This window comes from Chiloscyllium punctatum, chromosome 16 (genome assembly GCF_047496795.1).
Source record: "Chiloscyllium punctatum isolate Juve2018m chromosome 16, sChiPun1.3, whole genome shotgun sequence".
In the NCBI taxonomy this organism is placed as follows: domain Eukaryota; kingdom Metazoa; phylum Chordata; class Chondrichthyes; order Orectolobiformes; family Hemiscylliidae; genus Chiloscyllium; species Chiloscyllium punctatum.
In genome coordinates, this window is record NC_092754.1 from 63247875 (window position 1) to 63270779 (window position 22905).

Consider the following 22905-nt stretch of genomic DNA (forward strand, 5'->3'; position numbering starts at 1 on the left):
GTACAGTGGGAGGTATGTCGGTTTGTGACGATTACTGTACAGTGGGAGGTATGTTGGGCCGTGATAGTTACTGTACAATGGGAGGTATGTCGGGGTGCGATAGTTACTGTACAGTGGGAGGTATGTCGGGGTGTGATAGTTACTTTATAGTGGAAGTTATGTTGGGCTGTGATGGTTACTGTACAGTGGGAGGTATATTGGGCCCTGATGGTTACTGTACAATGGGAGGTATGTCGGGCCGTGATGGTAATTGTACACTGAAAGGCATGTCCGGGCATAATAGTTACTGTACCGTTGGAGGTATGTCAGGATGTAATTCTTACTGTATTTTGGGAGGTATATCAGGCCGTGATGGTTACTGTACAGTGGGAGGTATGTCGGTTTGTGATAGTGACTGTACAGTGGGAGGTATGTCGGGCAGTGATGGTTACTGTACAGTGGGGGGTTATGTCGGGCAGTGATGGTTACTGTACAGTGGGTGGGGGTATGTCGGGGTGTTATGGTTACTGTGCAGTTGGACGTATGTTATGATGTGATAGTTACTGTACAGTGGGAGGTATGTCGGGCCGTGATGTTTACTGTACAGTGAGAGGTATGTCGAGCAGTGATGGTTACTGTACAGTGGGCGGGTATGTCGAGGTGTGATGGTTACAGTACAGTGGGAGGTATATCGGGCCCTGATGGTTACTGTACACAGGGAGGCATACCCGGGTAGAATAGTTACTGTACCGTTGGAGGTATGTCAGGGTGTATTAGTTACTGTACAGTGGGAGGTATGTCGGTTTGTGACGGTTACTGTACAGTGGGAGGTATGTTGGGCCGTGATGGTTACTGTACAATGGGAGGTATGTCGAGCTCAGATGGTTACTGCACATTGGGAGGTATGCTGGGCCGTGCTGGTTACTGAACAGTGGGAGGTATGTCTGGCCGTGATGGTTACTGTACAGTGGAAGGTATGTCGAGGTGTGATGGTTACTGTACAGTGGGAGGTATGTCGGGGTGTGATGGTTACTGTACAGTGGGAGGTATGTCGGGCCGTGATGGTTACTGTACACTGGGAGGCATGTCCGAGTATAATAGTTACTGTACCGTTGGAGGTATGTCAGCGTGTATTAGTTACTGTACAGTGGCGGGCATGTCGAGGTGTGATGGTTACTGTACAGTGGGAGGTATGTCGGGCCGTGATGGCTACTGTACACTGGGAGGCATGTCCGAGTATAATAGTTACTGTACCGTTGGAGGTATGTCAGCGTGTATTAGTTACTGTACAGTGGGATGTATGTCGGTTTGTGATGGTTACTGTACAGTGGGAGGTATGTTGGGCCGTGATGGTTACTGTACAATGGGAGGTATGTCGGGGTGTGATAGTTACTGTACAGTGGGAGGTATGTCGGTGTGTGATGGTTACTGTACAGTGGGAGGTATGTCGGGGTGTGATAGTTACTGTACAGTGGGGTTATGTCGGGGAGTGATGGTTACTTTATAGTGGAAGGTATGTTGGGCTGTGATGGTTACTGTACTTTGGGAGGTATGTCGGGCCGTGATCGTAATTGTACACTGAAAGGCATGTCCGGGTATAATAGTTACTGTACCATTGGAGGTATGTCAGGGTGTAATAGTTACTGTATTTTGGGAGGTATATCAGGCCGTGATGGTTACTGTACAGTGGGAGGTATGTCGGGCAGTGATGGTTACTGTACAGTGGGGGGTTATGTCGGGCAGTGATGGTTACTGTACAGTGGGTGGGGGTATGTCGGGGTGTTATGGTTACTGTGCAGTTGGACGTATGTTATGATGTGATAGTTACTGTACAGTGGGAGGTATGTCGGGCCGTGATGTTTACTGTACAGTGAGAGGTATGTCGAGCAGTGATGGTTACTGTACAGTGGGCGGGTATGTCGAGGTGTGATGGTTACAGTACAGTGGGAGGTATATCGGGCCCTGATGGTTACTGTACACAGGGAGGCATACCCGGGTAGAATAGTTACTGTACCGTTGGAGGTATGTCAGGGTGTATACGTTACTGTACAGTGGGAGGTATGTCGGTTTGTGACGGTTACTGTACAGTGGGAGGTATGTTGGGCCGTGATGGTTACTGTACAATGGGAGGTATGTCGAGCTCAGATGGTTACTGCACATTGGGAGGTATGCTGGGCCGTGCTGGTTACTGAACAGTGGGAGGTATGTCTGGCCGTGATGGTTACTGTACAGTGGAAGGTATGTCGAGGTGTGATGGTTACTGTACAGTGGGAGGTATGTCGGGGTGTGATGGTTACTGTACAGTGGGAGGTATGTCGGGGTGTGATGGGTACTGTACAGTGGGAGGTATGTCGAGGTGCGATTGTTACTGTACAGTGGTGGGTCTGTAGGGGTGTGATGGTTACTGTACAGTGGGAGGTATGTCGAGGTGCGATTGTTACTGTACAGTGGGGGTCTGTAGGGGTGTGATGGTTACTGTACAGTGGGAGGTATGTCGGGCCGTGATGGTTACTGTACACTGGGAGGCATGTCCGAGTATAATAGTTACTGTACCGTTGGAGGTATGTCAGCGTGTATTAGTTACTGTACAGTGGCGGGCATGTCGAGGTGTGATGGTTACTGTACAGTGGGAGGTATGTCGGGCCGTGATGGTTACTGTACACTGGGAGGCATGTCCGAGTATAATAGTTACTGTACCGTTGGAGGTATGTCAGGGTGTAATAGTTACTGTACAGTGGGAGGTATGTCGGTTTGTGACGATTACTGTACAGTGGGAGGTATGTTGGGCCGTGATAGTTACTGTACAATGGGAGGTATGTCGGGGTGCGATAGTTACTGTACAGTGGGAGGTATGTCGGGGTGTGATAGTTACTTTATAGTGGAAGTTATGTTGGGCTGTGATGGTTACTGTACAGTGGGAGGTATATTGGGCCCTGATGGTTACTGTACAATGGGAGGTATGTCGGGCCGTGATGGTAATTGTACACTGAAAGGCATGTCCGGGCATAATAGTTACTGTACCGTTGGAGGTATGTCAGGATGTAATTGTTACTGTATTTTGGGAGGTATATCAGGCCGTGATGGTTACTGTACAGTGGGAGGTATGTCGGTTTGTGATAGTGACTGTACAGTGGGAGGTATGTCGGGCAGTGATGGTTACTGTACAGTGGGGGGTTATGTCGGGCAGTGATGGTTACTGTACAGTGGGGGGGGGTATGTCGGGGTGTTATGGTTACTGTGCAGTTGGACGTATGTTATGATGTGATAGTTACTGTACAGTGGGAGGTATGTCGGGCCGTGATGTTTACTGTACAGTGAGAGGTATGTCGAGCAGTGATGGTTACTGTACAGTGGGCGGGTATGTCGAGGTGTGATGGTTACAGTACAGTGGGAGGTATATCGGGCCCTGATGGTTACTGTACACAGGGAGGCATACCCGGGTAGAATAGTTACTGTACCGTTGGAGGTATGTCAGGGTGTATTAGTTACTGTACAGTGGGAGGTATGTCGGTTTGTGACGGTTACTGTACAGTGGGAGGTATGTTGGGCCGTGATGGTTACTGTACAATGGGAGGTATGTCGAGCTCAGATGGTTACTGCACATTGGGAGGTATGCTGGGCCGTGCTGGTTACTGAACAGTGGGAGGTATGTCTGGCCGTGATGGTTACTGTACAGTGGAAGGTATGTCGAGGTGTGATGGTTACTGTACAGTGGGAGGTATGTCGGGGTGTGATGGTTACTGTACAGTGGGAGGTATGTCGGGGTGTGATGGTTACTGTACAGTGGGAGGTATGTCGAGGTGCGATTGTTACTGTACAGTGGTGGGTCTATAGGGGTGTGATGGTTACTGTACAGTGGGAGGTATGTCGAGGTGCGATTGTTACTGTACAGTGGGGGTCTGTAGGGGTGTGATGGTTACTGTACAGTGGGAGGTATGTCGAGGTGTGATGGTTACTGTACAGTGGGAGGTATGTCGGGCCGTGATGGTTACTGTACACTGGGAGGCATGTCCGAGTATAATAGTTACTGTACCGTTGGAGGTATGTCAGCGTGTATTAGTTACTGTACAGTGGCGGGCATGTCGAGGTGTGATGGTTACTGTACAGTGGGAGGTATGTCGGGCCGTGATGGCTACTGTACACTGGGAGGCATGTCCGAGTATAATAGTTACTGTACCGTTGGAGGTATGTCAGCGTGTATTAGTTACTGTACAGTGGGATGTATGTCGGTTTGTGATGGTTACTGTACAGTGGGAGGTATGTTGGGCCGTGATGGTTACTGTACAATGGGAGGTATGTCGGGGTGTGATAGTTACTGTACAGTGGGAGGTATGTCGGTGTGTGATGGTTACTGTACAGTGGGAGGTATGTCGGGGTGTGATAGTTACTGTACAGTGGGGTTATGTCGGGGAGTGATGGTTACTTTATAGTGGAAGGTATGTTGGGCTGTGATGGTTACTGTACTTTAGGAGGTATGTCGGGCCGTGATGGTAATTGTACACTGAAAGGCATGTCCGGGTATAATAGTTACTGTACCGTTGGAGGTATGTCAGGGTGTAATAGTTACTGTATTTTGGGAGGTATATCAGGCCGTGATGGTTACTGTACAGTGGGAGGTATGTCGGTTTGTGATAGTTACTGTACAGTGGGAGGTATGTCGGGCAGTGATGGTTACTGTACAGTGGGGGGTTATGTCGGGCAGTGATGGTTACTGTACAGTGGGGGGGTATGTCGGGGTGTTATGGTTACTGTGCAGTTGGACTTATGTTAGGATGTGATAGTTACTGTACAGTGGGAGGTATGTCGGGCCGTGATGGTTACTGTACAGTGAGAGGTATGTCGAGCAGTGATGGTTACTGTACAGTGGGCGGGTATGTCGAGGTGTGATGGTTACAGTACAGTGGGAGGTATATCGGGCCGTGATGGTTACTGTACACTGGGAGGCATGCCCGGGTAGAATAGTTACTGTATCGTTGGAGGTATGTCAGGGTGTAATAGTTACTGTACAGTGGGAGGTATGTCGGTTTGTGACGGTTACTGTACAGTGGTAGGTATGTTGGGCCGTGATGGTTACTGAACAGTGGGAGGTATGTCTGGCCCTGATGGTTACTGTACAGTGGGGTTATGTCGGGGAGTGATGGTTACTTTATAGTGGAAGGTATGTTGGGCTGTGATGGTTACTGTACAGTGGGAGGTATATTGGGCCGTGATGGTTACTGTACAATGGGAGGTATGTCGGGCCATGATGGTAATTGTACACTGAAAGGCATGTCCGGGTATAATAGTTACTGTAACGTTGGAGGTATGTCAGGGTGTAATAGTTACTGTATTTTGGGAGGTATATCAGGCCGTGATGGTTACTGTACAGTGGGCGGTATGTCGGTTTGTGATAGTGACTGTACAGTGGGAGGTATGTCGGGCAGTGATGGTTACTGTACATTGGGGGGTTATGTCGGGCAGTGATGGTTACTGTACAGTGGGGGGTTATGTCGGGCAGTGATGGTTACTGTACAGTGGGGGGGTATGTCGGGGTGTTATGGTTACTGCGCAGTTGGACGTATGTTAGGATGTGATAGTTACTGTACAGTGGGAGGTATGTCGGGCCGTGATGGTTACTGTACAGTGAGAGGTATGTCGAGCAGTGATGGTTACTGTACACTGGGCGGGTATGTCGAGGTGTGATGGTTACTGTACAGTGGGAGGTATATCGGGCCGTGATGGTTACTGTACACTGGGAGGCATGCCCGGGTAGAATAGTTACTGTACCGTTGGAGGTATGTCAGGGTGTAATAGTTACTGTACAGTGGGAGGTATGTCGGTTTGTGACGATTACTGTACAGTGGGAGGTATGTTGGGCCGTGATGGTTACTGTACAATGGGAGGTATGTCGGGGTGTGATAGTTACTGTACAGTGGGAGGTATGTCGGGGTGTGGTGGTTACTGTACAGTGGGAGGTATGTCGGGGTGTGATAGTTACTGTACAGTGGGGTTATGTCGGGGAGTGATGGTTACTTTATAGTGGAAGGTATGTTGGGCTGTGATGGTTACTGGACAGTGGGAGGTATCTTGGGCCGTGATGGTTACTGTACAATGGGAGGTATGTCGGGCCGTGATGGTAATTGTACACTGAAAGGCATGTCCGGGTATAATAGTTACTGTAACGTTGGAGGTATGTCAGGGTGTAATAGTTACTGTATTTTGGGAGGTATATCAGGCCGTGATGGTTACTGTACAGTGGGCGGTATGTCGGTTTGTGATAGTGACTGTACAGTGGGAGGTATGTCGGGCAGTGATGGTTACTGTACAGTGGGGTGTTATGTCGGGCAGTGATGGTTACTGTACAGTGGCGGGGTATGTCGGGGTGTTATGGTTACTGTGCAGATGGACGTATGTTAGGATGTGATAGTTACTGTACAGTGGGAGGTATGTCGGGCCGTGATGTTTGCTGTACAGTGAGAGGTATGTCGAGCAGTGATGGTTACTGTACAGTGGGCGGGTATGTCGAGGTGTGATGGTTACTGTACAGTGGGAGGTATATCGGGCCCTGATGGTTACTGTACACTGGGAGGCATGCCCGTGTAGAATAGTTACTGTATCGTTGGTGGTATGTCAGGGTGTAATAGTTACTGTACAGTGGGAGGTATGTCGGTTTGTGACGGTTACTGTACAGTGGGAGGTATGTTGGGCCGTGATGGTTACTGTGCAGTGGGAGGTATGTCGGGGTTTGATCGTTACTGAACAGAATGTGGTATGTCGGGTCGTGATGGTTACTGTACAGTGGGCGGTATGCTGGGCCGTGATGGTAACTGTACAGTGGGAGGTATGTCGGGGTGTGACGATTACTGTACAGTGGGAGGTATGTTGGGCCGTGATGGTTACTGTACAATGGGAGGTATGTCGGGGTGTGATAGTTACTGTACAGTGGGAGGTATGTCGGGGTGTGGTGGTTACTGTACAGTGGGAGGTATGTCGGGGTGTGATAGTTACTGTACAGTGGGGTTATGTCGGGGAGTGATGGTTACTTTATAGTGGAAGGTATGTTGGGCTGTGATGGTTACTGGACAGTGGGAGGTATCTTGGGCCGTGATGGTTACTGTACAATGGGAGGTATGTCGGGCCGTGATGGTAATTGTACACTGAAAGGCATGTCCGGGTATAATAGTTACTGTAACGTTGGAGGTATGTCAGGGTGTAATAGTTACTGTATTTTGGGAGGTATATCAGGCCGTGATGGTTACTGTACAGTGGGCGGTATGTCGGTTTGTGATAGTGACTGTACAGTGGGAGGTATGTCGGGCAGTGATGGTTACTGTACAGTGGGGGGTTATGTCGGGCAGTGATGGTTACTGTACAGTGGCGGGGTATGTCGGGGTGTTATGGTTACTGTGCAGATGGACGTATGTTAGGATGTGATAGTTACTGTACAGTGGGAGGTATGTCGGGCCGTGATGTTTGCTGTACAGTGAGAGGTATGTCGAGCAGTGATGGTTACTGTACAGTGGGCGGGTATGTCGAGGTGTGATGGTTACTGTACAGTGGGAGGTATATCGGGCCCTGATGGTTACTGTACACTGGGAGGCATGCCCGTGTAGAATAGTTACTGTATCGTTGGTGGTATGTCAGGGTGTAATAGTTACTGTACAGTGGGAGGTATGTCGGTTTGTGACGGTTACTGTACAGTGGGAGGTATGTTGGGCCGTGATGGTTACTGTGCAGTGGGAGGTATGTCGGGGTTTGATCGTTACTGAACAGAATGTGGTATGTCGGGTCGTGATGGTTACTGTACAGTGGGCGGTATGCTGGGCCGTGATGGTAACTGTACAGTGGGAGGTATGTCGGGGTGTGATGGATACTGTACAGTGTGAGGTATGTCGGGGTGTGATGGTTACTGTACAGTGTGAGGTATGTCGGGTTGTGATAGTTACTGTACAGTGGGAGGTATGTCGGGGTGTGATGGTTACTGTACAGTGGGAGGTATGTCGGGGTGTGATAGTTACTGTACAGTGGGGTTATGTCGGGGAGTGATGGTTACTTTATAGTGGAAGGTATGTTGGGCTGCGATGGTTTCTGTACAGTTGGAGGTATATTGGGCCGTGATGGTTACTGGACAATGGGAGGTATGTCGGGCCGTGATGGTTTACTGTACAGTGGGAGGTATGTCGGGCCGTGATGGTAATTTTACACTGAAAGGCATGTCCGGGTATAATGGTTACTGTACCGTTGGAGGTATATTGGGCCGTGATGGTTACTGTACAGTGGGAGGTATGTCGGGCAGTGATGGTTACTGTAGAGTGGAGGGGTATGTCGGGGTGTGATGGTTACTGTGCAGTGGGAGGTATGTTGGGATGTGATAGTTACTGTAAAGTGGGAGGTATGTCGGGGTGTGATGGTTACTGTGCAGTTGGAGGTATGTCGGGGTTTGATCGTTACTGTAAAGTGGGAGGTATGTCGGGCTGTGATGGTTACTGTACATATGGAGGTATTTCGGGCCGTGACAGTGACTATACAGTAGTAGGTATGTCAGGCCGTGATGGTTGCTGTACAGTGGGAGGCATGTCGGGCCGTAATGGTTACTGTACAGTGAGAGGGATGTCGGGGTGTGATAGTTCCTGTAGATTGGGAGGTATGTTAGGCCGTGATGGTTACTGTACTGTGGGAGGTATGTCGGTCTGTACTGGTTACTGTACAGTGGGAGGTATGTAGAGATGTGATTGTTACTCTCCAGTGGGGGGTCTGTCGGGGTGTGATGGTTACTGTACAGTGGGAGGTATGTCGGGGTGTGATAGTTACTGTACAGTGGGGTTATGTCGGGGAGTGATGGTGACTTTATAGTGCAAGGTATGTTGGGATGTGATGGTTTCTGTCCAGTGGGAGGTATATTGGGCCGTGATGGTTACTGGACAATGGGAGGTATGTCGGGCCGTGATGGTTTACTGTACAGTGGGAGGTATGTCGGGCTGTGATGGTAATTTTACACTGAAAGGCATGTCCGGGTATAATAGTTACTGTACCGTTGGAGGTATATTGGGCCGTGATGGTTACTGTACAGTGGGAGATATGTCGGGCAGTGATGGTTACTGTAGAGTGGAGGGGTATGTCGGGGTGTGATGGTTACTGTGCAGTGGGAGGTATGTTGGGATATGATAGTTACTGTACAGTGGGAGGTATGTCGGGCAGTGATGGTTACTGTGCAGTGGGAGGTATGTCGGGGTTTGATCGTTACTGAACAGAATGTGGTATGTCGGGCCGTGATGGTAACTGTACAGTAGGAGGTATGCTGGGCCGTGATGGTAACTGTACAGTGGGAGGTATGTCGGGGTGTGATGGTTACTGTACAGTGTGAGGTATGTCGGGGTGTGATGGTTGCTATACAGTGGGAGGCATGTCGGGCCGTAATGGTTACTGTACAGTGAGAGGTATGTCGCGGTGTGATAGTTACTGTAGATTGGGAGGTATGTCAGGCCGTGATGGTTACTGTACAGTGGGAGGTATGTCGGTCTGTACTGGTTACTGTACAGTGGGAGGTATGTAGAGATGTGATTGTTACTCTACAGTGGGGGGTCTGTCGGGGTGTGATGGTTACTGTACAGTGGAGGTCTGTCGGGGTGTGCTGGTTACTGTACAGTGGGAGGTATGTTGGGGTGTCATAGCTTACTGTACAGTGGGTGGTATGTCAGACCGTGATGGTTACTGTACAGTGGAAGAATGTCGGGCTGTGATGGTTTCTGTACAGTGGTAGGTATGTCGGGGTATGATGGTTACTGTACAGTGGGGGGCATGTCGAGGTTTGCTGGTTACTGTACAGTGGGAGGTATGTCGGGGTGTGATGGTTACTGTACAGTGGGAGGCATGTCGGGGTGTGATGGTTACTGTAGAGTCGGAGGCATGTCGGGCCGTGATGGTTACTGTACAGTGGGAGGTGTGTCTGGGTGTGATAGTTACTGTACTGTGGGAGGTATGTCGGGCCGTGATGGTTTCAGAACACTGGGAGGTATGTCGGGGTGTAATAGTTACTCTACAGTTGGAGGTATGTCGGACTGTAATCGTTACTATACAGTGGGAGGTATGTATGAATGTGATGGTTACTGTACAGTATGAGGTATGTCGGGCCGTGATGGTTACTTTACAATGGGAGGTATGTCGGGGTGTGATGGTTACTGTACAGTGGGGGGTATGTCAGGCCGTGATGGTTACTGTACAATGGGAGATATGTCGGGGTGTGATGGTTACTGTACAGTGGGGGGTATGTCAGGCCGTGATGGTTACTGTACAATGGGAGATATGTCGGGGTGTGATGGTTACTGTACAGTGGGGGTATGTCGGCGTGTGATGGTTACTGTACAGTGGGAGGTACGCCGTGCCCTGATTGTTACTGTACAGTGGGAGGTATGTCGGGCCATGATGGTTACTGTACACAGGGAGGCATGTCGGGTTGTGACGGTTACTGAACAGTGGGAGGTATGTTTGGCCGTGATGGTTCCTGTACAATGGGAGGTATGTCGGTTTGTGATGGTTACTGTACAGTTGGAGGTATGTTGGGCTTTGATGGTTACTGTACAGTGGGAGGTATGTCGGGTTGTGATGGTTTCTGTACAGTAGGAGATATGTCGGGCCGTGATGGTTGCTGTTTAGTGGGAGGTATGTCGGGCTGTGATGGTTACTGTACAGTTGGAGGTATTTCGGGCCGGGACAGTGACTGTACAGTGGGAGGTATGTCAGGCCGTGATGGTTGCTGTATTGTGGGAGGCATTTCAGACAGTGATGGTTCTTGTACTGTTGGAGGTGTGTCGGGCCATGATGGTTACTGTATAGTGGGAGGTATGTCAGGCGTGAGGGTTACTGTCCAGTGGGAGTTATGTTGGACCATGATGGTTACTGTACAGTCGGAGGTATGTTGGGGTGTGATGGTTACTGTCCAGTGGGAGGTATGTCGGTTTGCGATGGTTACTGTGCAGTGGGACGTATGTTGGTCCGTGATGGTTACTGTACAGTGGGAGGTATGTTGGGGTGTAATTGTTACTGTACAGGGGGGGCATGTCCGTGTGTGATGCTTACTGTACAGTGGGAGGTATGTCGGGGTGTGATGGTTACTGTACAGTGTGAGGTATGTCGGGGTGTGATGGTTACTGTACGTGGGAGGTATGTCGGGGTGTGATGGTTTCTGTGCAGTGGGAGGTATGTCGGGGTTTGATCGTTACTGTAAAGTGGGAGGTATGTCGGGCTGTGATGGTTACTGTACATATGGAGGTATTTCTGGCCGTGACAGCGACTATACAGTAGTAGCTATGTCAGGCCGAGATGGTTGCTGTACAGTGGGAGGCATGTCGGGCCGTAATGGTTACTGTACAGGGGGAGGTATGTCGGGGTGTGATAGTTCCTGTAGATTGGGAGGTATGTCAGGCCGTGATGGTTACTGTACAGTGGGAGGTATGTCGGGCAGTGATGGTTACTGTAGAGTGGAGGGGTATGTCGGGGTGTGATGGTTACTGTGCAGTGGGAGGTATGTTGGGATATGATAGTTACTGTACAGTGGGAGGTATGTCGGGCAGTGATGGTTACTGTGCAGTGGGAGGTATGTCGGGGTTTGATCGTTACTGAACAGAATGTGGTATGTCGGGCCGTGATGGTAACTGTACAGTGGGAGGTATGCAGGGCCGTGATGGTAACTGTACAGTGGGAGGTATGTCGGGGTGTGATGGTTACTGTACAGTGTGAGGTATGTCGGGTGTGATGGTTGCTGTACAGAGGGAGGCATGTCGGGCCGTAATGGTTACTGTACAGTGAGAGGTATGTCGGGGTGTGATAGTTACTGTAGATTGGGAGGTATGTCAGGCCGTGATGGTTACTGTACAGTGGGAGGTATGTCGGTCTGTACTGGTTACTGTACAGTGGGAGGTATGTGGAGATGTGATTGTTACTCTACAGTGGGGGGTCTGTCGGGGTGTGATGGTTACTGTACAGTGGAGGTCTGTCGGTGTGTGATGGTTACTGTACAGTGGGAGGTATGTCGGGGTGTCATAGCTTACTGTACAGTGGGTGGTATGTCAGACCGTGATGGTTACTGTACAGTGGAAGAATGTCGGGCTGTGATGGTTTCTGTACAGTGGTAGGTATGTCGGGGTATGATGGTTACTGTACAGTGGGGGGCATGTCGAGGTTTGCTGGTTACTGTACAGTGGGAGGTATGTCGGGGTGTGATGGTTACTGTACAGTGGGAGGTATGCCGGGCTGTGATGGTTACTGTACAGTGGGAGGCATGTCGGGGTGTGATGGTTACTGTAGACTCGGAGGCATGTCGGGCCGTGATGGTTACTGTACAGTGGGAGGTATGTCTGGGTGTGATTGTTACTGTACTGTGGGAGGTATGTCGGGCCGTGATGGTTACTGTACAGTGGGAGGTATGTTGGGGTGTAATAGTTACTCTACAGTTGGAGGTATGTCGGACTGTAATCGTTACTATACAGTGGGAGGTATGTCGGGGTGTGATGGTTACTGTACAGTATGAGGTATGTCGGGCCGTGATGGTTACTTTACAATGGGAGGTATTTCGGGGTGTAATGGTTACTGTACAGTGGGGGGTATGTCAGGCCGTGATGGTTACTGTACAATGGGAGATATGTCGGGGTGTGATGGTTACTGTACAGTGGGGGGTATGTCAGGCCGTGATGGTTACTGTACAATGGGAGATATGTCGGGGTGTGATGGTTACTGTACAGTGGGGGTATGTCGGCGTGTGATGGTTACTGTACAGTGGGAGGTACGCCGTGCCCTGATTGTTACTGTACAGTGGGAGGTATGTCGGGCCATGATGGTTACTGTACACAGGGAGGCATGTCGGGTTGTGACGGTTACTGAACAGTGGGAGGTATGTTTGGCCGTGATGGTTCCTGTACAATGGGAGGTATGTCGGTTTGTGATGGTTACTGTACAGTTGGAGGTATGTTGGGCTTTGATGGTTACTGTACAGTGGGAGGTATGTCGGGTTGTGATGGTTTCTGTACAGTAGGAGATATGTCGGGCCGTGATGGTTGCTGTTTAGTGGGAGGTATGTCGGGCTGTGATGGTTACTGTACAGTTGGAGGTATTTCGGGCCGGGACAGTGACTGTACAGTGGGAGGTATGTCAGGCCGTGATGGTTGCTGTATTGTGGGAGGCATTTCAGACAGTGATGGTTCTTGTACTGTTGGAGGTGTGTCGGGCCATGATGGTTACTGTATAGTGGGAGGTATGTCAGGCGTGAGGGTTACTGTCCAGTGGGAGTTATGTTGGACCATGATGGTTACTGTACAGTCGGAGGTATGTCGGGGTGTGATGGTTACTGTCCAGTGGGAGGTATGTCGGTTTGCGATGGTTACTGTGCAGTGGGACGTATGTTGGTCCGTGATGGTTACTGTACAGTGGGAGGTATGTTGGGGTGTAATTGTTACTGTACAGGGGGGGCATGTCCGTGTGTGATGCTTACTGTACAGTGGGAGGTATGTCGGGGTGTGATGGTTACTGTACAGTGTGAGGTATGTCGGGGTGTGATGGTTACTGTACGTGGGAGGTATGTCGGGGTGTGATGGTTACTGTGCAGTGGGAGGTATGTCGGGGTTTGATCGTTACTGTAAAGTGGGAGGTATGTCGGGCTGTGATGGTTACTGTACATATGGAGGTATTTCTGGCCGTGACAGCGACGATACAGTAGTAGCTATGTCAGGCCGAGGTGGTTGCTGTACAGTGGGAGGCATGTCGGGCCGTAATGGTTACTGTACAGGGGGAGGTATGTCGGGGTGTGATAGTTCCTGTAGATTGGGAGGTATGTCAGGCCGTGATGGCTACTGTACAGTGGGAGGTATGTCGGTCTGTACTGGTTACTGTACAGTGGGAGGTATATAGAGATGTGATTGTTACTCTACAGTGGGGGGTCTGTCGGGGTGTGATGGTTACTGTGCAGTGGGAGGTATGTCGGGCCATGATGGTTACTGTACACAGGGAGGCATGTCGGGTTGTGACGGTTACTGAACAGTGGGAGGTATGTTTGGCCGTGATGGTTCCTGTACAATGGGAGGTATGTCGGTTTGTGATGGTTACTGTACAGTTGGAGGTATGTTGGGCTTTGATGGTTACTGTACAGTGGGAGGTATGTCGGGTTGTGATGGTTTCTGTACAGTAGGAGATATGTCGGGCCGTGATGGTTGCTGTTTAGTGGGAGGTATGTCGGGCTGTGATGGTTACTGTACAGTTGGAGGTATTTCGGGCCGGGACAGTGACTGTACAGTGGGAGGTATGTCAGGCCGTGATGGTTGCTGTATTGTGGGAGGCATTTCAGACAGTGATGGTTCTTGTACTGTTGGAGGTGTGTCGGGCCATGATGGTTACTGTATAGTGGGAGGTATGTCAGGCGTGAGGGTTACTGTCCAGTGGGAGTTATGTTGGACCATGATGGTTACTGTACAGTCGGAGGTATGTTGGGGTGTGATGGTTACTGTCCAGTGGGAGGTATGTCGGTTTGCGATGGTTACTGTGCAGTGGGACGTATGTTGGTCCGTGATGGTTACTGTACAGTGGGAGGTATGTTGGGGTGTAATTGTTACTGTACAGGGGGGGCATGTCCGTGTGTGATGCTTACTGTACAGTGGGAGGTATGTCGGGGTGTGATGGTTACTGTACAGTGTGAGGTATGTCGGGGTGTGATGGTTACTGTACGTGGGAGGTATGTCGGGGTGTGATGGTTTCTGTGCAGTGGGAGGTATGTCGGGGTTTGATCGTTACTGTAAAGTGGGAGGTATGTCGGGCTGTGATGGTTACTGTACATATGGAGGTATTTCTGGCCGTGACAGCGACTATACAGTAGTAGCTATGTCAGGCCGAGATGGTTGCTGTACAGTGGGAGGCATGTCGGGCCGTAATGGTTACTGTACAGGGGGAGGTATGTCGGGGTGTGATAGTTCCTGTAGATTGGGAGGTATGTCAGGCCGTGATGGTTACTGTACAGTGGGAGGTATGTCGGGCAGTGATGGTTACTGTAGAGTGGAGGGGTATGTCGGGGTGTGATGGTTACTGTGCAGTGGGAGGTATGTTGGGATATGATAGTTACTGTACAGTGGGAGGTATGTCGGGCAGTGATGGTTACTGTGCAGTGGGAGGTATGTCGGGGTTTGATCGTTACTGAACAGAATGTGGTATGTCGGGCCGTGATGGTAACTGTACAGTGGGAGGTATGCAGGGCCGTGATGGTAACTGTACAGTGGGAGGTATGTCGGGGTGTGATGGTTACTGTACAGTGTGAGGTATGTCGGGTGTGATGGTTGCTGTACAGAGGGAGGCATGTCGGGCCGTAATGGTTACTGTACAGTGAGAGGTATGTCGGGGTGTGATAGTTACTGTAGATTGGGAGGTATGTCAGGCCGTGATGGTTACTGTACAGTGGGAGGTATGTCGGTCTGTACTGGTTACTGTACAGTGGGAGGTATGTGGAGATGTGATTGTTACTCTACAGTGGGGGGTCTGTCGGGGTGTGATGGTTACTGTACAGTGGAGGTCTGTCGGTGTGTGATGGTTACTGTACAGTGGGAGGTATGTCGGGGTGTCATAGCTTACTGTACAGTGGGTGGTATGTCAGACCGTGATGGTTACTGTACAGTGGAAGAATGTCGGGCTGTGATGGTTTCTGTACAGTGGTAGGTATGTCGGGGTATGATGGTTACTGTACAGTGGGGGGCATGTCGAGGTTTGCTGGTTACTGTACAGTGGGAGGTATGTCGGGGTGTGATGGTTACTGTACAGTGGGAGGTATGCCGGGCTGTGATGGTTACTGTACAGTGGGAGGCATGTCGGGGTGTGATGGTTACTGTAGACTCGGAGGCATGTCGGGCCGTGATGGTTACTGTACAGTGGGAGGTATGTCTGGGTGTGATTGTTACTGTACTGTGGGAGGTATGTCGGGCCGTGATGGTTACTGTACAGTGGGAGGTATGTTGGGGTGTAATAGTTACTCTACAGTTGGAGGTATGTCGGACTGTAATCGTTACTATACAGTGGGAGGTATGTCGGGGTGTGATGGTTACTGTACAGTATGAGGTATGTCGGGCCGTGATGGTTACTTTACAATGGGAGGTATTTCGGGGTGTAATGGTTACTGTACAGTGGGGGGTATGTCAGGCCGTGATGGTTACTGTACAATGGGAGATATGTCGGGGTGTGATGGTTACTGTACAGTGGGGGGTATGTCAGGCCGTGATGGTTACTGTACAATGGGAGATATGTCGGGGTGTGATGGTTACTGTACAGTGGGGGTATGTCGGCGTGTGATGGTTACTGTACAGTGGGAGGTACGCCGTGCCCTGATTGTTACTGTACAGTGGGAGGTATGTCGGGCCATGATGGTTACTGTACACAGGGAGGCATGTCGGGTTGTGACGGTTACTGAACAGTGGGAGGTATGTTTGGCCGTGATGGTTCCTGTACAATGGGAGGTATGTCGGTTTGTGATGGTTACTGTACAGTTGGAGGTATGTTGGGCTTTGATGGTTACTGTACAGTGGGAGGTATGTCGGGTTGTGATGGTTTCTGTACAGTAGGAGATATGTCGGGCCGTGATGGTTGCTGTTTAGTGGGAGGTATGTCGGGCTGTGATGGTTACTGTACAGTTGGAGGTATTTCGGGCCGGGACAGTGACTGTACAGTGGGAGGTATGTCAGGCCGTGATGGTTGCTGTATTGTGGGAGGCATTTCAGACAGTGATGGTTCTTGTACTGTTGGAGGTGTGTCGGGCCATGATGGTTACTGTATAGTGGGAGGTATGTCAGGCGTGAGGGTTACTGTCCAGTGGGAGTTATGTTGGACCATGATGGTTACTGTACAGTCGGAGGTATGTCGGGGTGTGATGGTTACTGTCCAGTGGGAGGTATGTCGGTTTGCGATGGTTACTGTGCAGTGGGACGTATGTTGGTCCGTGATGGTTACTGTACAGTGGGAGGTATGTTGGGGTGTAATTGTTACTGTACAGGGGGGGCATGTCCGTGTGTGATGCTTACTGTACAGTGGGAGGTATGTCGGGGTGTGATGGTTACTGTACAGTGTGAGGTATGTCGGGGTGTGATGGTTACTGTACGTGGGAGGTATGTCGGGGTGTGATGGTTACTGTGCAGTGGGAGGTATGTCGGGGTTTGATCGTTACTGTAAAGTGGGAGGTATGTCGGGCTGTGATGGTTACTGTACATATGGAGGTATTTCTGGCCGTGACAGCGACGATACAGTAGTAGCTATGTCAGGCCGAGGTGGTTGCTGTACAGTGGGAGGCATGTCGGGCCGTAATGGTTACTGTACAGGGGGAGGTATGTCGGGGTGTGATAGTTCCTGTAGATTGGGAGGTATGTCAGGCCGTGATGGCTACTGTACAGTGGGAGGTATGTCGGTCTGTACTGGTTACTGTACAGTGGGAGGTATATAGAGATGTGATTGTTACTCTACAGTGGGGGGTCTGTCGGGGTGTGATGGTTACTGTGCAGTGGGAGGTATGTCGGGGTTTGATCGTTACTGTAAAGTGGGAGGTATGTCGGGCTGTGATGGTTACTGTACATATGGAGGTATTTCTGGCCGTGACAGCGACTATACAGTAGTAGGTATGTCAGGCCGAGATGGTTGCTGTACAGTGGGAGGCATGTCGGGCCGTGATGGTTACTGTACAGTGGGAGGTATGTCGGTCTGTACTGGTTACTGTACAGTGGGAGGTATATAGAGATGTGATTGTTACTCTACAGTGGGGGGTCTTTCGGGGTGTGATGGTTACTGTACAATGGGAGGTATGTCGGGGTGTGATAGTTATTGTACAGTGGGGTTATGTCGGGGAGTGATGGTTACTTTATAGTGGAAGGTATGTTGGGCTGTGATGGTTTCTGTACAGTGGGAGGTATATTGGGCCGTGATGGTTACTGGACAATGGGAGGTATGTTGGGCCGTGATGGTTTACTGTACAGTGGGAGGTATGTCGGGCCGTGATGGTAATTTTGCACTGAAAGGCATGTCCGGGTATAATAGTTACTGTACCGTTGGAGGTATATTGGGCCGTGGTGGTTACTGTACAGTGGGAGGTATGTCGGGCAGTGATGGTTACTGTAGAGTGGAGGGGTATGTCGGGGTGTGATGGTTACTGTGCAGTGGGAGGTATGTTGGGATGTGATGGTTACTGTGCAGTGGGAGGTATGTCGGGGTTTGATCGTTACTGAACAGAATGTGGTATGTCGGGCCGTGATGGTAACTGTACAATGGGAGGTATGCAGGGCCGTGATGGTAACTGTACAGTGGGAGGTATGTCGGGGTGTGATGGTTACTGTACAGTGTGAGGTATGTCGGGGTGTGATGGTTGCTGTACAGTGGGAGGCATGTCGGGCCGTAATGGTTACTGTACAGTGAGAGGTATGTCGGGGTGTGATAGTTCCTGTAGATTGGGAGGTATGTCAGGCCGTGATGGTTACTGTACAGTGGGAGGTATGTCGGTCTGTACTGGTTACTGTACAGTGGGAGGTATGTAGAGATGTGATTGTTACTCTACAGTGGGGGGTCTGTCGGGGTGTGATGGTTACTGTACAGTGGAGGTCTGTCGGGGTGTGATGGTTACTGTACAGTGGGAGGTATGTCGGGGTGTCATAGCTTACTGTACAGTGGGTGGTATGTCAGACCGTGATGGTTACTGTACAGTGGAAGAATGTCGGGCTGTGATGGTTTCTGTACAGTGGTAGGTATGTCGGGGTATGATGGTTACTGTACAGTGGGGGGGCATGTCGAGGGTTGCTGGTTACTGTACAGTGGGAGGTATGTCGGGGTGTGATGGTTACTGTACAGTGGGAGGTATGCCGGGCTGTGATGGTTACTGTACAGTGGGAGGCATGTCGGGGTGTGATGGTTACTGTAGAGTCGGAGGCATGTCGGGCCGTGATGGTTACTGTACAGTGGGACGTATGTCTGGGTGTGATAGTTACTGTACTGTGGGAGGTATGTCGGGCCGTGATGGTTTCAGAACACTGGGAGGTATGTCGGGGTGTAATAGTTACTCTACAGTTGGAGGTATGTCGGAATGTAATCGTTACTATAAAGGGGGGGCATGTCCGTGTGTGATGCTTACTGTACAGTGGGAGGTATGTCGGGGTGTGATGGTTACTGTACAGTGGTAGGTATGTCGGGGTGTCATAGCTTATTGTAAATTGGGAGGTATGTCAGGCTGAGAGGATTACTGTAAAGTGGGAGGTATATCGGGGTGTGATGGTTACTGTACAGTGGGAGGTATGTCGGTGTGTGATGGTTACTGTACAGTGGGAGGTATATCGGGGTTTGATCGTTACTGTAAAGTGGGAGGTATGTCGGCGTGTGATGGTTACTGTGCAGTGGGAGGTGTGCCGGCCGTGATGATTACTGTACCGGGGGAGGTACGCCGGGCTGTGATGGTTACTGTACAGTGGGAGGTATGTCGGGCCGTGATGGTTACTGTACACTGGGAGGTATGGCATGTTTTGATGGTTACTGTAGAGTGGGAGGTATGTCGGGCCGTGATGTGTACTGTACAGTGGGAGGTATGTCAGGGTGTGATAGTTACTGTACTTTGGGAGGTATGTCAGGCCGTGATGGTTACTGTACAGTGGGAGATATGTCGGTCTGTGCTGGTTACTGTACAGTGGGAGGTATGTAGAGATGTGATTGTTACTCTACAGTGGGGGGTCTGTCGGGGTATGATGGTTACTGTACTGTGGAAGAATATCGGGCTGTGATGGTTTCTGTACAGTGGTAGGTATGTCGGGGTGTGATGGTTACTGTACAGTGGGGGCCATGTCGAGGTTTGCTGGTTACTGTACATTGGGAGGTATGTCGGGGTGTGATGGTTTCTGTACAGTGGGAGGTATGTCGGGGTGTGATGGTTACTGTACAGTGGGAGACATGTCGGGCCGTGATCGTTACTGTACAGTGGGAGGCATGTCGGGGTGTGATGGTTACTGTACAGTGGGAGGTATGTCGGGGTGCGATAGTTCCTGTACAGTGGCGTTATGTCGGGGAGTGATGGTTACTTTATAGTGGAAGGTATGTCGGGCTGTGACGGTTACTGTACTGTGGGAGGTATGTCGGGCCGTGATGGTTTCAGAACACTGGGAGGTATGTCGGGGTGTAATAGTTACTCTACAGTTGGAGGTATGTCGGACTGTAATACTTACTATACAGTGGGAGGTTTGTCGGGGTGTGATTGTTACTGTACAGAATGTGGTATGTCGGGCCGTGATGGTTACTGTACAATGGGAGGTATGTCGGGGTGTGATGGTTACAGTACAGTGGGGGGTATGTCGTGGTGTGATGGTTACTGTACAGTGGGAGGTATGTCGGGGTGTGATGGTTACTGTACAGTGGGAGGTATGTCAGGCCGTGATGGTTACTGTACAATGGGAGGTATGTCAGGGTGTGATGGTTACTGTACAGGGGTGTATGTCGGGGTGTGATGGTTACTGTACAGTGGGAGGTATGTCGGGCCGTGATGATTACTGTACAGGGGGAGGTACGCCGGGCCCTGATTGTTACTGTACAGTGGGAGGTATGTCGGCCGTGATGGTTACTGTACACTGGGAGGTATGTCGGGGTGTAATTGGTACTGTACGGTTGGAGGTATGTCTGGGTGTAATAGTTACTATACATTGGGAGGTATGTTGGGCCGTGATGGTTCCTGTACAATGGGAGTTATGTCGGGTTGTGATGGTTACTGTACAGTGGGAGGTATGTCGGGCTGTGATGGTTACTGTACATTTGGAGGTATTTCGGGCCGGGACTGTGACTGTACAGTGGGAGGTATGTCAGGCCGTGATGGTTGCTGTACAGTGGGAGGCATTTCAGACAGTGATGGTTACTGTAAATTCGGAGGTATATCGGGGTGTGATGGTTACTGTATAGTGGGAGGTATGCCAGACCGTGATGGTTACTGTTTAGTGGGATGTATGTCGGGGTGTAATAGTTACTGTACAGTGGGAGGTATGTCGGTCTGTGATGGTTACTGTACAGTGGGGGGTATGTCGGGGTGTGATGGTTACTGTACAGTTGGAGGTACGTCAAACCATGATGGTTACTTTACTTTGGGAGGTATGTTGGCCGTGATGGATACTGTATCATGGGTGGTATATCGGGCTCTGATGGTTTCTGTTCAGTGGGAGGTATGTCGGGGTGTGATTGTTACTGTACACTGGGCGGCATGTCGGGGTATAATAGTTACTGTACAGTGGGAGGTATGTCGGTTTGTGATTGTTACTGTTCAGTGGGAGGTGTGTTGAGCCGTGATGTTTACTGTACAATGGGAGGTATGTCGGGGTGTGATTGTTACTGTACATTGGGAGGTATGTTGGGGTGTGATGGTTACTGTACAGTGGGAGGTATGTCGGGCCGTGATGTGCACTGTACAGGGGGTGGTATGTCAGGGTGTGATAGTTACTGTACTGATGGAGATATGTCGGGGTGTGATGATTAAGTACCGTGGGAGGTATATCGGGCCGTTATCGTTCCTGTACAGTGGGAGGTAAGTCAGGCTGTGATGGTTACTGTACAGTGGGAGGTACGTTGGGCCGTGATGGTTACTGTACAGTGGGAGGTCTTTCGGGCCATGATGGTTACAGAACACTGGGAGGTATTTCGGGGTGTAATAGTTACTGTACAGTTGGAGGTATGTCGGAGTGTAATAGTTACTATACAGTGGGAGGTATGTCGGGGTGTGATGGTTACTGTACAGTGGGAGTTATGTCGGGCCGTGATGATTACTGTACAGGGGGAAGTACACCGGGCCGTGATGGTTACTGTACAGTGGGAGGTATGTCGGGCTGTGATGGTTACTGTACAGTTGGAGGTATGTCGGTGGGTGATAGTTACTGTGCAGTGGGATGTATGTCGGGCCATGATGGTTTCTGTACAGAGACAGGTATTTCGGGCCGTGAACGTTACTGTACAGTGGGAGGTAAGTCAGGCTTTGATGGTTACTGTACAGTGGGAGGTATATCGGGCTGTGATGGTTACTGTACAGTGGTAGGTATGTCAGGCTGTGATGTTAAGTGTACAGTGGGAGCTATGCTGGGCCGTGATGGTTACTGTACAGTTGGAGGTATGTCGGGGTGTGATGGTTACTGCACATTGGGAGGTATGCCGGGCCGTGCTGTTTACTGAACAGCGGGAGTTATGTCGTTCCGTGATGGTTACTGTACAATGGGAGGTATGTCGGGCCGTGAGGGTTACTGTACAGTGGGAGGTATGTCGGGGTATGATGGTTACTGTACAGTGGGAAGTATGTCGGGGTTTGATTGTTACTGTAGAGTGGGAGGTATGTCGGGCCTTGATGGTTACTGAACACTGGGAGGTATGTCAGGGTGTGATAGTTACTGTACATATGGAGGTATGTGGGGGTGTGATGGTTACGTACAGTGGGAGGTATATCGGGCCGTGACCGTTACTGTACAGTGGGAGGTATGTCGGGCTGTGATGGTTACTGTACAGTGGGAGGAATGTCGGACAGTGATGGTTACTGTACAGTGGGAGGTATGCCGGGCTGTAATGGTTACTGTACATATGGAGGTATTTCGGGCATGACTGTAATTGTACAGTGGGAGGTATGTCAGGCCGTGATGGTTCTTGTACTGCTGGAGGTGTGTCGGGCCGTGATGGCTACTGTACACTGGGAGGTATGTTGGACCATGATGGTTACTGTACAGTCGGAGGTATGTCGGGGTGTGATGGTTACTGTACAGTGGGGGGTCTGTCGGGGTGTGATGGTTACTGTAAAGTGGAGGTATGTCGGGGTGTGAAGGTTACTGTGCAGTTGGAGGTATGTCGGGGTGTCATAGCTTACTGTACAGTGGGTGGTATGTCAGACCGTGATGGTTACTGTACAGTGGGAGGTATGTCAGACAGTGATGGTTCTTGTACTGTTGGAGG